Source organism: Macaca nemestrina, chromosome 1, assembly GCF_043159975.1.
Source record: "Macaca nemestrina isolate mMacNem1 chromosome 1, mMacNem.hap1, whole genome shotgun sequence".
Taxonomy (NCBI): domain Eukaryota; kingdom Metazoa; phylum Chordata; class Mammalia; order Primates; family Cercopithecidae; genus Macaca; species Macaca nemestrina.
The window spans coordinates 42,074,265-42,089,843 of record NC_092125.1 but is presented as its reverse complement, the minus strand read 5'-3'; the positions used below and the strand labels follow the sequence as shown (position 1 = coordinate 42,089,843).

Genomic DNA, 15,579 nt, shown 5'->3' with positions numbered 1-15,579 from the left:
TATTGTATGGACAATTTCTTAGTAGACTTTCTTATGTAGTCTTTGGCTTTAAATACTGAACATCCCATGAAAACGTCAAAAGGAAGTTCAGTTTTGCAGGATCAGCAAATACATCAGGGCAGAAGTTGTTTATGTAATTGCTTAATATTTTCCTCCCATTTAGGTCAGGTAATTCCTTTCTATCTTGTTAGCTCCTAGATACTTTAAGGCAGATGCTTTTTGTATTATATTCAGCATTTCAGTAGGATAATGTACCTGCTATTCCCAGAAACTGGAAGTCTAGTATAAGGAATAATCTGCCTTATGCTGATATCATCTCATGGAATTGAAAGTTTAAGTGGTTAATATGTTCCTTGTAAGCTGAAAATAGCTGCAAAATTGTCACTTATTGTTAAAAAGTAGGAGAAATAAACCCAATTATTCCCTGCTGGCTCGCATGTGGGGATGTGCCTTCTCCCCGAAATGACTCTGATGTGGCAAGCTCCCACTCACTACTTAACCCAAGAAGAAAATTTATCAGGGCTTTACTACAAAGCAGAGATCAACAAATTGTGAGTCAAATCTTATCTGCAACTTGTTTTTATAAAGTTTTGCTGGAACACAGACACACCATTTCTTTATGCGTTGTCTATGACTGCTTTTGTGTTACAAGGACAGAATTGATTATCAGCAACAGAGGCTCACAAAACCTACAATATTTACACTCTGGCCTTTTACAGAAAAAGTTTGCCAACCCCTGGTATAAAATATTATTCCTCAGAGGTCCTACTTGATCAGTTTAAGTTCTAGGAGCAAGTCAATGCTAGCAAATTATTTTCTGCATTATTTTCATGCAGTTTTAAATACTGGGAGCATGAACTCAGTATGATAGACTCTTGAGTCACACTGAGAAATTTAAACAGAAAACAGCACTAAAAAGCAAAATAAGGCCGGGCGCGGTGGCTCACATCTGTAATCCCAGCACTCGGGGAGGCCGAGGCAGGCGGATCACCTGAGGTCAGGAGTTCAAGACCAGCTGGGCCAACAAGGTGAAACCCTGTCTCTACTAAAAATACAAAAATTAGCTGGGCGTGGTGGTGCATGCCTGTAATCCCAGTTACTTGGGAAGCCGAGGCAGGAGAATTGCTTGAACCCGGGAGGCCAAGATAGTGCCACTGCACTCCAGCCTGGGCAACTGAACAACACTCTGCCAAAAAAAAAAAAGAAAAAGAAAAGGCAAAATACGAATATCTTCAGACAGTGACATGGCAACGTGATGTAATTATTACTCTGAAACAGCTCAAAACAATTTTTTTTTTCCTTGCACACATTAGTTCACTTAGCCTCAACTTTTTTTTTTTTTTTTTTTTTTTTTGAGACGGAGTCTCGCTTTGTCCCCCAGGCTGGAGCGCAGTGGCGCCTTCTCGGCTCACTGCAAGCTCCGCCTCCTGGGTTCACACCATTCGAGTAGCTGGGACTACAGGCGCCCGCCACCACGCTCGGCTAATTTTTTGTATTTTTAGTAGAGACGGCGTTTCACCGTGTTAGCCAGGATGGTCTCGATCTCCTGACCTCGTGATCCGCCCGCCTCGGCCTCCCAAAGTGCTGGGATTACAGGCGTGAGCCACTGCACCCGGCTTTTTTTTTTTTTTTTTAAAGAGTGCATTTTCTTCTTCATTTGTAAAGTCAAGCTTTTCATTTTTTCATTAACCAGTACTTCTCTGGGCTATGTAATATAGAGAAGGCTTAGAGGAAATAAAATTTCCTCTAAGTAGCAAGGAAAGACAAATTCAGGCACAGATCACTGGTGATGGAGGGACTTTAGCAGATGCTCAGCTCTCTTCCTCTACGCTGGGCTGGCAGATTTTGTGGGGCACGGTGAGACAGCACGGCAGTTATGCCAAAGAGCAGGATAACTTTCTCAGGCAATTCCTGCTTCTCAGGAGTAATCATAGAAACCTTAGCAGAAAAATCAAAGAAGAAACTGGAAAAGCAAGTGATGTGCAGGGTCCAGTACTGTGCTGCTTTTCTCCTCAGCACCATTGCTATTGAACAGATCCTGTTCCTATGATATCAATGAGGCTATGGCTCCAGCTCCCAGCTGTGCACCTGTTTTACGTATGTAGACAGGTGGTGATGCCATTTACTCTACCATTGTTAAGACTGCATCAGTGTTTCTATGTGGAACATTGGCTTAGTGAATGCCGCTGAGTCAACAGGATGGCCAGGTTGATGTGCATTTTTCTGAGATGAACCAGGAACCATGAAAAATGCATTAACCCCATGGTGAAAGTGTCTGTGCTACTAGATAAAAACAAGGAAGAAAATACTTTCCCCTGACTCAGAGCCCTATTGGACAAATGCCTTCCAAGATGTGAGAGAGACTAGAAAGTAGTCCTGGGTCCGGGAATGAAGAGTAAAGAAATAATACTATCATTTCCTTGTGGAGAATCAGCTGCTTTACAAATACGCCATTTTGTTTATTAATCAATCTGAAAATTCCCTGGGGATTTTGAGCTGGCTCTTTGCCTGCAGATGAGTCTGTAACTCTGTGACAATTAACTGTAATGACTTCGAGACAGACTCTTCTCAATCACCGCCCAGTACTGGACTGCCAAAAGCCATCTGCACCTGGGTGGCTGGGTAACAGCACCCCCATTTAATCTGGCTTTTCATGTGGAATCGACTGTCCTCTGTCTTAGCTGGAGAGCCAAGACGACTCTAAATTACCTTCTGTGATGTGGCGTGGTAGGAAAGGAAGGGGGAGTATGTGGGAAAATCTGAGGGGCTCCCTTCTCTAAGACCAAGACACAAAAAGCCCCTCTATTCCTGACCACCTGGGCTCACCAGGCTCATTATGTGAAAGCTCAAGGGTTGACCAGGCAGTCAGAGGAACACAGAGCATCAGAGAAGAGAGTTCCTATGTGGCCAGTTCCTGGTGCCCCCAGAGAGAGAGGCGGGAGACCTCTGGTAATTTTCCGGGCACTCAGCATGCACTGCAGTGCCCTTCACACAAGCACAGTGGCCAGGGAGGCACATGGGTTCTATTCCAGGCAAAGGCAGAAAAGTGACCAGAGTCTGGACTCACTCAGCTCCTTAGTCTTGCTGCTGGCCCTCTGTCTTTTGACACTGGATTTACCTTTCATTAGTCCCCAAAGGGAGGGCGCATCCCAGCTGGGGCCTCTGGAAGCTGTGGATTTGCTGATTTGCACCCTTCTTGTGCATATTTTTATGTGCGCTGGGAAAACAGATGGCTCCATCCAAGTTGCTGAAAACCCAGCTGGTTATTGCTGCACTAGAACGACCTGAGTTTGGGGATCTGAGTTTTCCCTGCCAGAGCCTTGGGCAAGTTGGGAAACATATTTGTCTTTGAATTAGAGCACAGGCGGATGAGGTCCAAGATGCTGCATCCCCACTGTGTCCTGTGTGCTGTGGGAAATACAAGAAAAGCAACATTAAGCACAGCACATTACACACAGCACCCCTGCTTCCTGACATCCTTTTTTTTGAATTAGGCAGGTTAAAAATTGATTATGAAACAATATTATCATCCTCCTTTTTCTCTCCCACTTTTAAAACCAAACTCACTCTATCCAATTCTAAGTAATGCTGAAATAGACTTTCATAAAATAAATTCACAAATCATATCAATCCACCATTTATTGGGCACCTACTTTATCCCAGGAATTATGCTAGGTACTGGAAATTTAAAAAATGAGTAACACATTGTCTCTATGATCTCATAGTCTAGGAGAGATACGTGTAAAAGAAGATACGTGTGAAAAAAATATGTAAATATTGTAATAAAAGTAGCTACAAGAGTGATTGGGAATATGAGGAGGGATATTTCTTTTGGGGGAACTGCAAGACCCAGACCCAGAGTGGCAATACTTGAGGGAAAATAAGACTTCATCTGGGGCATGAGGTAGGAGGGAGGGAAACTACGTTTGTGGAATACGGAGGCCTGTATAGGACACTGATGGCTGCTCTACAGTGTGTGGTCTTATCAGCCGTTCCTTCTTAACTCTGATTTATTCAGGGATCTACCTCTACTCACTTGATTCTGGGGAAGTTGACCCTATCCCCAGCTTAGAGGCAGATCCCAATTAGTCCAAGATAAGCGTGGCAGTCACATTCCTGTGATTGGTGGATTTAGAAATGGGTACATGATCAAATGCTGGCCAATGAGACATGGAGTCTCTTGTGGGGTATCCAGGAAAGCTGTCCCCATAGGAAAACAACATGTGAAGAGATAACTAGTTCCCTTTCTTCCCACAGATGTTACCCTGTTTACTGCAATTAAGGGGGGTTTTCAGCAGCAGAGAGACATAGTTTGACTGTAGGTTTAGGGTAGCCAGGGCAGGAAGCATCACTGGGAAGTAGCTGGAAGTATCTGGGGAAGGACCTTGGGTTCGTCAAGTTCCCACCTCCCAAGGTAAGCAGATGGGGTTATTCCCACAGTGACAATGGCATGTGACAACTAAACTAAACATCTTGACTCAAGGTGACCTTGTGCTAGAAAACAGGGTAGCCAGGTGAGGTGACATAGCTCTAAGGACAGGGGTGGCTCATTTTAGTAAATATTCTGCTAAAATGACACCCTCTATGGAAACTCTGAAGCTGTGTACCAGTCTTTTCCATCATGAGTTGTAATCACTCATGATTGAAGTAAAGTGTGTAAAGTGCTTAGCACAGTATCACAGATGTGGTAAGTGTTCGGTACATGTCAGTACCAGCATTATCACACACAGCAAAAAATCATTTCTGGAAGCCAAGGATAGCAGAATAATCTGTAAAAATAATCCCAGGGAGATTTCCCTCTCCTTCTCTGCCAGTTGGGAAGTTGGTTTGCCTAGTTGTATTTTGATTTCATTCCTAACAATTACTTTAGCCTTCTCGTAAGTTTTTCCTTGCACTCTTGGGACCTTTGGGCCCATGACTCCAGCATGGCTCTGGCTGCAGGCTGCAGTTGATCTTACTGATCCAAATTCTCAAATTTAGGTTGCTGATTCCACAGGCGTGAACTTCTTGGCTCTGTGTCTGGGCTCTCTGCTTTCAGTTAGACAGGAAACCAGGGCTGGGCAAGCCTCCAAGGTTTTAGATTGGCCTTCTGTTCAGATAAGCTGCTAAGGATGTTTCTACTTGGGAACAGTAACAGCTCAAGTTCTTTCCTGGGTTTTAACTTGTGCCTTTGTGACATACCAACAGATTTAGAACTGACGTTATGATTGGAGTGAAAATACCCACATGTGACTGAATTAAACAGAACTCCACTGATCAGAGCCACAAGGCCAACTAATCTCAGGGTGTTAAGCAGAAATTCTCTGAGAGGCACCAAGCAATCTATGCTATGGGAGATAAGTCAGGGAAAAGAGGTCTTTAGCCTGTGTGCTTAATTTTAACTGAGTTCAGTTTCACGTTGGGATGCAAAGCAGTTTCTTTAGGATCTTAGAGAACTAGCCCAGTAGGGTGGGAGTTCAAATCCCCGCTCCATGCTTATTAGGCATGGCCAAGTTATTTCTCTGCTCCTCAGTTTCTTGACTGAAACAGATGATAATAACTTTCTCATAGGATTAGTGTGAGGATCAAATTAGACATGTGCCAGAGGACTAGAACATAATAAATGCTCAATAAATAGTGGGTACTATTTCTAAATCCCCAAGGAGAGGTGACTGCTATTGTGTAAATGTATTTTACAAGTTCAGAAAAAATGAGGTTAAGAAAAATAATGAAAACTAGCATTAATCAAAAATTTGCTATGTTCCAGGCGCTTTTCCAAGTATTTACATGTGTAACTCATTGAATCCTCACAACACTCTTTATTATTCCTTTTTTGTGTGTGTCTGTCTCACTCTGTCACCCAGGCTGGAGTGCAGTGGTGTGATCTCAGCTCACTGCAACCTCCGCCTTCCAGGTTCAAGCTATTCTGCCTCAGTTTCCCTCCTGAGTAGCTGGGATTACAGACATGTGCCATCCTGCCTGGCTAATTTTTGTATTTTTAGTAGAGACGGGGTTTCACCATGTTGGCCAGGCTGGTCTAGAACTCCTGGCCTCAAGTGATCCACCCCCTCAGCCTCTCAAAGTGCTGGGATTACAGGCGTGAGCCACCGCAGCTGGCCTATTATTCCTATTTTACAGACAAGGAAACTCAGGCACTAGGAAATTAAGTAGCCCATCTAAAATGGTGAGCAAAATAGGCCTAAGCTATTAGTCCTTCTGATAGACCAGTTAGCTTGAGAGAAAAAAATTCTTTCAGACATTGTCATTATACTTGATTCTTTCAGGATCTTTCATATTGGCTACCCAGGCTTAAGAATTTCCCTGTGCTCCCTAGAAGCAATATATTAAGGAGAAGATGGTTCTAGCACTGCTAAAACTAATACTGGTATTTTCCACCTCAGTTGGGAAGAATGAATATAGCCCTGGGGAAGGAAATTCTTATTTTACCTTTGCAGTCAATTCAACTTTATAAAAAACATAGTACAACAAGCAAACCAACCTTCAAAAACTAGATAACCATGAGCAAATCAAAAAAAGATGTCTGGCTGCATCCAACTTTTGCCACTTTTGGAAACAGAGCATGGATCTTATCTGGACATGGAGATCTCTTCATTCAGGTTCAGCTTTATTTAAATATGTGAGTTGAAGTATCTATGAAGATTTGTTCGGCAAACCATTGAGCATTTAATATGTGTACAACACTAACAGACTCAGTGGTTGTAGAGAAATAACATGTGTCTTGGGTCAGGTCTGAACTTGAGGGACTGACTCTAAGATAAGGTGTTTCCAGCCAAGAATCTGAAATAGAAGATTCAAGATTGTTCATCTCTATGAAGAACCACAAGTCCAGCCTTTGGGGGCTGGCACTCTTCAAAACATGCTCTTGACTGTCTCTTACCCATTCCGTCAGCTCTCTTTCTTGCCTCATTTCAGTCCTTTGATTTTGTTTTCATTTATCGATTATCTGAGAAATGGCTCTCAAAATATAATTTATGGGACTCAGGTAAGACCAATTCCTTAAAGTTTAAAGCATTTGTGCTTAAAATTGGATGGTAATAATACATTTTCTAGACATATAAATAACTGCTTATTTCATCCCATGCTTTCAAATCCCAAGCAACTTGCTTCTCTTACCATTATTACTCTACCTTTTCCCTTATTCCTCAATACCCTGCAATGTTTTCTCTCTACCTGTCAAAATCCTGCATCTTTTCTCAAGGCCCTGATGCCATGAGTCAATTCCATGAACCATAAGGCAAAATCAATTTCTAACCATTTTACCACTATTATATTACTGTATTCTCACCAGCTTAGGCAAGGTGTTGAAATGCTTTTGAGGGAGAGCAGTTGCAGAGCAGCATCCTTTTCCCCTCAATTCTGTCTAAGGGTAGAAACCCAAGAACCACTTGTCTAATAAATACCCTCCACTTGCCAGGATTGCCATTAGTAACTGTAATCAAATGAACCTTTGCTAGATGCTACAGGGGAGCTGTGATGAAATTATCACTAACTGAATTGTTCCAGTTGATTCCTGGGTGTTACTGGCTTTGTTTATGGCTCACATGAGCACATTTTAATGATCCAGAGAAAATGAGCACAAGCCGCCACTTCCAGTAAATATTAATTCTGAATAAATAAATGCAAATGGAATTGTTGGTGACAATGAATTCCTTTTGATTTTAGCCTCCCTGATTTACTTTTACATTAGTGGGCACTCTTGCTAAAAGAGGAAAAAACTGTTGCTGTTAGAGATGGTGGCCAGCTTTCACCTAAAATCATTTCAACCCTGCAAGGTGCAAGTGAACCCAAGTTAGGGCTTCAGACAGCAAACCTTCCAAATGAAAGTATATCCTGTATTAGCCAGGAAACATCTGAGGAGATGTCCATTCTTAAAAGCATGCCATTTGCTTGCATAACAACACTGAGAACATACAAATATTATACATTTCAACAAAGTTCTACACATTAGAGAACAGACTCCTAGATATCTGAGATGTTCAACACGATTCAGTTTTATTTGACATGTTTCAAGTCTAGCGTTTCAAACAAAAAGGAAATTCATTGCCTTAGGCCAAGTCTTTACTTCTCCAGTTTCCTAAAGAGAATTATCCTGCAAAATTTTGAAGAATTTGCAATCAGGACTTTCTCAAGAACTTTCAAGAGTTTCTTTTTTTCTTATGTAAAATGTTCAAACCCTCAGGCCTACACAATCTGGTGCCAATGAACCTTTCTAACCCTCCATATTTTCTGATACTCTTTCCCTTTTCCCAGTACCTTATGCTCCAACTAAATAGCATATAACTGACTATTGTCTGAAATAATCCCATACTTTCCAATTCTATGCAATTTGTTCCACTGAGCACTATCACTCTATTCTACCCTTCCTCTCATCCCCCAGTACCCTACAAGGTCCTACCTCTCCCTTCCAAAAATCCTGCATCCCCTATCAAGGCCCAGATTTCATGAGTCGTTCCATAAACCATAAGCCAAAGTAAATTTTTAAAAATGCTACCACTATAATAATATTACCCATGTATAACTACCTATTATAGTTATTTTCTGCTTATAGTTTATTCCCTTTTGAGGTCCTCTGCCATGTCCCAAGGCTGTCACATGGTACATTCTCATTGAATGCTCTCATGTATGTTGAATTACATTGAAATGATGGTTATAGTTTACTGTTCTTATTATTTATAGCATTATCAAAATAATTGATCTAACAAGTGTCTTAATTATATCAAAGTTATCATATACATGATTCTTCCTTTACATGGCCTAATTCTATTTTCCCTACATGAATTCAGAGCTTGTTTCTCAGTGTTTTATACCCTTTCAAACTGGCCTTTTATAACAACCCGATCTATTATATTGATTAAGGTATGTTTTCTTTCTTAACAGATGATGAGCATCAACATGTTTGCTGGATACAATGTGATAGGCAAAGCGAAGAATACGAACAAAATAGTATATGTTGTCCCAGGAGTTTACAATCAAGTCAGGCAAAAGATATTAAGACATATAGAATTTTTAGGGAACTATAAGTAGTCATGGTACCAGATTATAGTGCAGAAGAAAACTGAGGAAAGAAGAGACAAGTGGGGATTGGAGTGGTGGGGTAGAGGTCCTGGAAAAGATGGAGTTGGGATAAGCCTTGAGGACAGGCAGAAAGTCTGGTATAGCATAGAGAGGAGGGCATTGTCTGCTGAGTGAGGAGCTGGACAAGGCCACATGCTGGCATGTGCATGAGGAAAGTGGGAGGGATATGGGCAGGCTGATGGGACAGGAAGGGAAATAGCCAGCTAAACTGCAGTGAACAATCTGTGTTGGGTAGATGGGGCAAGAAGGAAAGTAGCAGGTAGATTTAAGTTAAATAGTTTGGATGTGGTCAACCAATGAGGCATTTTAGGAAAGGCATTTTAAGAAAAACAAACACAGAACACAGAACAAAACAAAAAGCCATTTGAGGAAAGAAGCAAAACAAAACATTGACAGGGAACCATTATAGATTCTTGAGTAAGTGCAAGGTGAGAGCAAGCCTTTCCCTTTATGAAGATTAGTGTGAACACTGATTGCAAAATTGGTTGGAGAAGGAGACTAAAAACAGGGGAGGGAAGTGACAGGCCAGCACTGTGTTGCAACGGGGAGGTGAGGAGGTGAAGCCCTAGAATGTCAGGGAAGGCCTGGAGAGTTGAAGATGACCACAAGGCATTCCAAAGGAAGAGGGAGTCACTATAAGCTTACTCATTTCTGAATTCACAGCCCTTAGCAGTTTATAGACACTTAATACATTTTCAATCAATATATAAACTCAATATATAATTGTCTAGCCACCATCCAAACATGTTCTGAGAAAAAACGTTTTCTGTCTCCCCCTAATGAACAGAAAAGTCTATCTTCCTTGCTACAGAAGTCACCAGGCTGGAACCCTGGGTCTTTCTTTGATTCCCCTGTCTCCCTACAGTGAGCCTCTCTTCCTCAATAAGTTCAAATTCAGTGATGGGTGTGGTCATAGAGAGAAACTGTGGATACCATCAGGACTCCACGGTCCCAAGGAAGACTTTCTGAAGGAGGTAACTTAAGATGGCCAGAAGTGAGTGAAAAGGGTGGTTGTGAGTGAAGCCTTTCAGGTGGAGGCAGAAGCTTGAACAAAGATGAATAGGAGTGAGAAACAGGTTTGTAAGTGGGTACTGATGAGTGGCATTATGTGTCTTGCAATATGTTTGCCAGCACAATGCTTTGATAAATTGCACTCCTGCCCTGTCCATCACCCAGCACCTACACCGGAACTGCAAAGGAATGCTAAACAGCAAAAACAACACAGGTATAACTGGAATCAAAGAACCCAGCTCTGAAATTTGCCATAAACTCTGAAAGAGATTTTCACTGTTTCACTATTTAACTACTCTGTAATTGATCTTGAACTATTTAATGATGCATATGCAGACAAGGTGAAAACATCGTGCAGAGAGAATACAAATGTGAGCCCTTCATCTGACAGATGAGATAGGGCAGGAAAACTGTAGACAGAAATGAAATTCTGTAAACCCATCCTACTGCCAGTAGCCCCTATGAATGTGAAACATTGATTTACTGCTACCACCATTCTAAATTCTGAATAAATTTCCTCGATACCATCTAAGCGTCTGGTGGGCTGAAATTTTCAGGGACAAGATCAAAGATGTCCATCAGTTATCAAAAACATACTGAGCTTCTACTAAGTACCAAGCACTATGACAGAATCACAATGGTTGGGAGAAACAGCAACAGTAGGTGGGTATCAACATTAATCTGCCACCAGCTTTTTTTTACAGACAACTCATTGAGGATAGGTATTCTTCAGATAGATCAGGTAATCAAAGGATACTGCACAAAAGCATGCTTAACATAGGAGTGAAGAAACAGTATCTCCACAAGAAGAGAATTTCTTAAGGAGTTCTTAGGTTCTAACTGAGGTCCATTGGGAGTCAGTGGACGAGTGGCAGGTAGCTGGAAGAACACTTGAGGAATCATAGACAGTTTCAACATAGCTTTTATTCTCTCTCTGGGTGCAAGCGAGCTGTGGGTGCAAACAAGCCGTGGGTGCAAACAAGCCATGGGTGCAAGCCATATGTACAACATCATCAGGGTAGTTATACCTTTTACAGACAATAGTGACTCTGAGCCAAGCACAAGCTCATGTAGGTGATCATCTTATGTGCCTCACATGGCATAGTTACTTAACTTGTGGAGTTGTATGCCTGTGCTCCAAACTCGCTGAGTCATGCTGGACTGGATATCTCCCTTGGCCTATTCTTGACTGCAGCACATCCATTTTTCTTACACTCCATCCCCTAGACCAAGGGAGATGTAGGCATTAGACACACAGGTCTGACACATAGGCCTTATACATAGGCTCTGGGCACACAGGCCCTGGACACACAGGTTCAACACACAGCCTTTAAATTCCACCCCCAGGCTGAGGGAGTTTTCTAGTGGGGAGATGCACCCATGGGGTGGAACTCTGTACCCGGAGGCCACAGCAGTAACACAGGGAGCAACAACTCCAGGTTATAGCAGGCAACCACCCCATGGTGATGTTACCCCAGTGTTGCTTTATACACTAAGTCAGGTTTTTATTTCCCTACTGTATTAGTCAGAGTTCTCTAGAGGGACAGAATTAATAGGAGACATATATATAGGTGATATATATATATATCTCTCTCTCTTCTATTAATAAGATATATATCTTATTAGCATATCTTATTAATATATTATTTATTGTATATTATATAAGATATATTATATATAATATAATATATATCTTATATTATATTTATATTATATAAAGATATATTATATATAATATAAGATATATAATATATATTATATAAGACATATATAAATATAGAATATAATATATAATATATTATATATTTATATATTATATATTAATATCTTATATAATATATTATATATAATTATATAATATATAATTATTATATATTTTATATATAATTTATATAAAATTTATATATAATATATTATATATAATTATATATAATATATTATATATTTTATATATAATATATTAATATATATTAAGATGTATAATATATAATATATAATAATATATAATAAATATTAATAAGATATATATCTTATTAATAGGAGATATATATATATATATATCTCCATGAGTTTACTAAGTATTAACTTACATGATAACGAGATCACACAATAGGCTGTCTGCAAGCTTGAGGAGCAAGAAGAGCCAGTCTGAGTTTCAAAACTGAAGAACTTAAGAGTCCAATATTCAAGGGCAAGAAGCATCCAGCATGGGAGAAAGATGTAGGCTGGAAGGCTAGGTCAGTCTAGACTTTTCACGTTTTTCTGCCTGCTTTACATTCGCTGGCAGCTGATTAGATGGTGCCCACCAGATTAAGGGTGGGTGTGCCTTCCCCAGTCCACTGATTCAAATGTTAATCTCAAGGTTAATCACAAGGCTAAGCCTCAATAAACTGCCCAGCTATTGGTGCAGATTGTCATAGGTGTCACCTCCTTGGTGATCACCATTCATATTGCTCTAAGTTCAGCCCATTGGCTACTTTGCCCACACCCAGTTTCAAACCATATGGTGTCAGTACTAGGTTGGACTGTAACAGTGGTCCAGTCCAGGCAGCAGCAGCACCTCAACTAGACCCATCTGTGTTCCACGTACCATTGGGAATAGGGGCATGCCCTTCCTTAGATGGTGAAGGCTCAGGGTCTGGGGGTGTCTCAGGCCCCATGGCTTTAGGCCCAATGGCCTTATCTTGCATTAGGACCACAGGTCCCAAGACCTCTTTCAACTCTGCTGCAAAGGGACTTGCACTCAGTGTACACTGCTGCTCCAAGTAGGCATCCCACTTTACTGAAGTGGATGTCTGTGCCATCCCAGTCCAGGGGATAACGTTAACTGTTATCCCTGAATGCACCCATCTACTATCAGGTAAGTCATTTGCACGATGACTGTAGCTTGTCCTGCCACAGTCTCATGACCCTGAAGGGCAACATATGCAGTTTCTAACTGCTTTCCCTTTCCAGGGGGTTATTATCCATGAATGCACCCATCCCGCTATCAGGTAAGTTGATGACTGTAGCCTGTCCTGCCACGCTCTCATGAGCCTGAAGGGCAGCATATGCAATTACTAACTGCTTCTCTACCAGTGAATACTGGGGCTCAGTTCCTTTCCTTATTTGGGACGAAAAGCCTACTGGTGTTCTCAAGCGCTTCAAGTGCTGCTATAGCCCCAGCCAATACTATCTGTGGTCACATGCTCATTGAGTTTAAATGAGTGCCTCTGGTTAATTACCCATAGGGCTTGTGACTGTTAAATAGCCTGCTTAACTGCTAGAAAGGCTGTCTCAGCCTCATCATCTTAATTCTAGACAAGGGGAGCACTGCTGCTTCTAAATCTGCAAGAGAATCAGAGGTTAGCATAATATCATTAACAAGACCATGACATGTGGTAGGGCTGTGCACATAGCCCTGCAGCAACACTGTGAAAGTCCATTGTCGCCCTCCCATGAAGGCAAACTTCTTGGCTCTCTGGAAAAGAATGCATTAGCCAAGTCCACAACATAGTGGTACTGTCCCAGTTCTGTCAAGTGGTCCATCAAGTCCGTGATAGATGGCACAGCTGCCAAGCCATGTAAAATATCCCCCCAGAATGTATCTGCACTGGTGTCTACCAGCCCAGCACTTGCTGTACATTGGTGGGGGACCAGTAGATTGGCAATTCCACATGTGGCCTCTGGTTGTCCGGTGTCCCCCCAAACCAGGCACCTCGGTCAGTTCCCTAATCAAACAGAAAAGGCTCTACATTTCTACCTGGCTGCAGTAAGTAGTCTTTGAGCTGAAGCATCCGGTGGGACTGGGTCACACAGCAATGGCCTTCCCCTTGGGCATTTCCTGGAATTGCTGCTCCAGAGACAACTGTCTCTACATAGTTAAGAGTACTTCATTGGGCTGCTTGTCAATTTTCTCTCGGTCAACCCTGGCCAAAATCAAGTATCCCTCCACATCTGTGAACATGTCGCTCATTGGGCCCCCTTTTCTCCCATGTGGGGGGCCCCTGTCAGCAGGGCATCTTCCCCTTCTTTATGGTGCAGACTTAGACCAAGTGGGGGTCTCCAGCTGAGACGACGGACCCAGTCCTGCATTCACAGCAGAGTCTAATTCCTTTTCCAAGCTCTGTAGCCAGGCCTTCAGGCTCCCTGCCTACCCCATTCACGGCAGCGTCTAATTCTTTTTCTGAGCTGTGTAGCTGGGCCTCCAGGTACCCCACCTGTGCCCGGAGGGCCCTTACCTGTGCTGCATCCCTCAGGGACTGGTTGTGTGGCATAGTCAAAAACACCCATCCAACTCTACCAGCAAAGGCTCGCTCCTTCTTGGTATTCTGTGCTTCCAGCTGCTTCAGCACTTTTCCATGCTTGGGGGGACCCATCTACTGCCGCCTAGGTCTCCATTGGAGCCCATCCTCACAGCACAGCTGCCACCCGGTACCACAACCCATGTTGTGGCCACATGGCTGACCTGAAAGCAGCGGGGACAAAAGGCTCACTCACTCCGGGATCGTGTTCATGACACCAATTGTCATAGCAAGTGTCAGGTTTTAGCCCAAGCTGAGGTTGGAGGGGAGTGGGTGAACCAGTGGCAGATAGCTGGAAAAACACTCAAGGAATCATAGACAGTTTTGACATGGCTTTTACTCTCTCTCTGGGCATGATCGAGCCATGGGCACAAACAAACTGTGAGCACAAGCCATATGTACAATGTCAGCAGGGTAGTTATACCTTTTACAGTCAATAGTGGCTCTGAACCAAGCAAGTGCTCACGTGGGTGATCACCTAATGTGCCTCAGGTAGGGTGGTTACATAATGAGCCTCACGTGGCATGGTTACATAACATATGGAGTTGTGCACCTGCACTCCAAACTTTCCGAGTCATGCTGGACCAGATGTCTGCCTTGGCCTATTCTTGACTGCAGCACATCCATTTTACTTACAGGAGTGTATTATGTGTTAAGGACATGGTATTATAAGCCAGGGTTTTTTCTTCCGTTGTGATTCTCCTGATGTTTTGTGTGTTTTAAGTTAATTTGCCACTGGAAGAATACAGTGGTTCATGGCACAGTCAATATACAAGGCAATTCCTTCTGGAGCCCACTTGCTCAAGAGATTTAATTCCCCACAGATGGGGCTGGGGCATTGGTATTTTAAAAATGCTCCTCAGGTGATTGCAATGCGCAGCCAAGGTTGAATACCATCAGTTCAGAGTAAGAGCACTACTAGAAGGTGGACATTTGGATGTTGGGTGTTAGCCTTGCAGGTGAAATCAACATGGTTATGATCCTAGGCTTTCATACTCCATGCAACATGACCCTGTGCCTTTGAATCTGGCAGTGAGGAATGGGAGTCTTAGGCCCTAGGGTTCTGTTTTCCAACTATTGCCTCAGATTGTTCTGCTTTTCATCTATTCTTGCTCCCAATCTTTGGCTTCTCCAAATAGGAGTGGAGCATCGAGGGATTAGGGCAAGGACCATGAGAGGCAGATCACCTTATTGGGCTTCTTGGATACAA

General features: G+C 42.4%; 1 long non-coding RNA gene across 4 annotated transcripts in view; it reads right to left on the bottom strand.

Moving 5' to 3' along the window:
* Positions 1 to 10,990: 10,990 nt before the first annotated feature.
* The window catches only part of LOC105484578 (uncharacterized), an 89,647-nt gene continuing 85,058 nt past the window's right edge, over positions 10,991 to 15,579 (bottom strand). For all 4 annotated transcript variants that reach the window (XR_989058.2, XR_989060.2, XR_989059.2 and 1 more), the window contains 2 exons: positions 14,307 to 14,533; positions 10,991 to 11,309 (listed from right to left, as the gene is read on the bottom strand). This is a non-coding gene — a long non-coding RNA (uncharacterized lncRNA). The remainder of the gene's footprint in view (positions 11,310 to 14,306; positions 14,534 to 15,579) is intronic.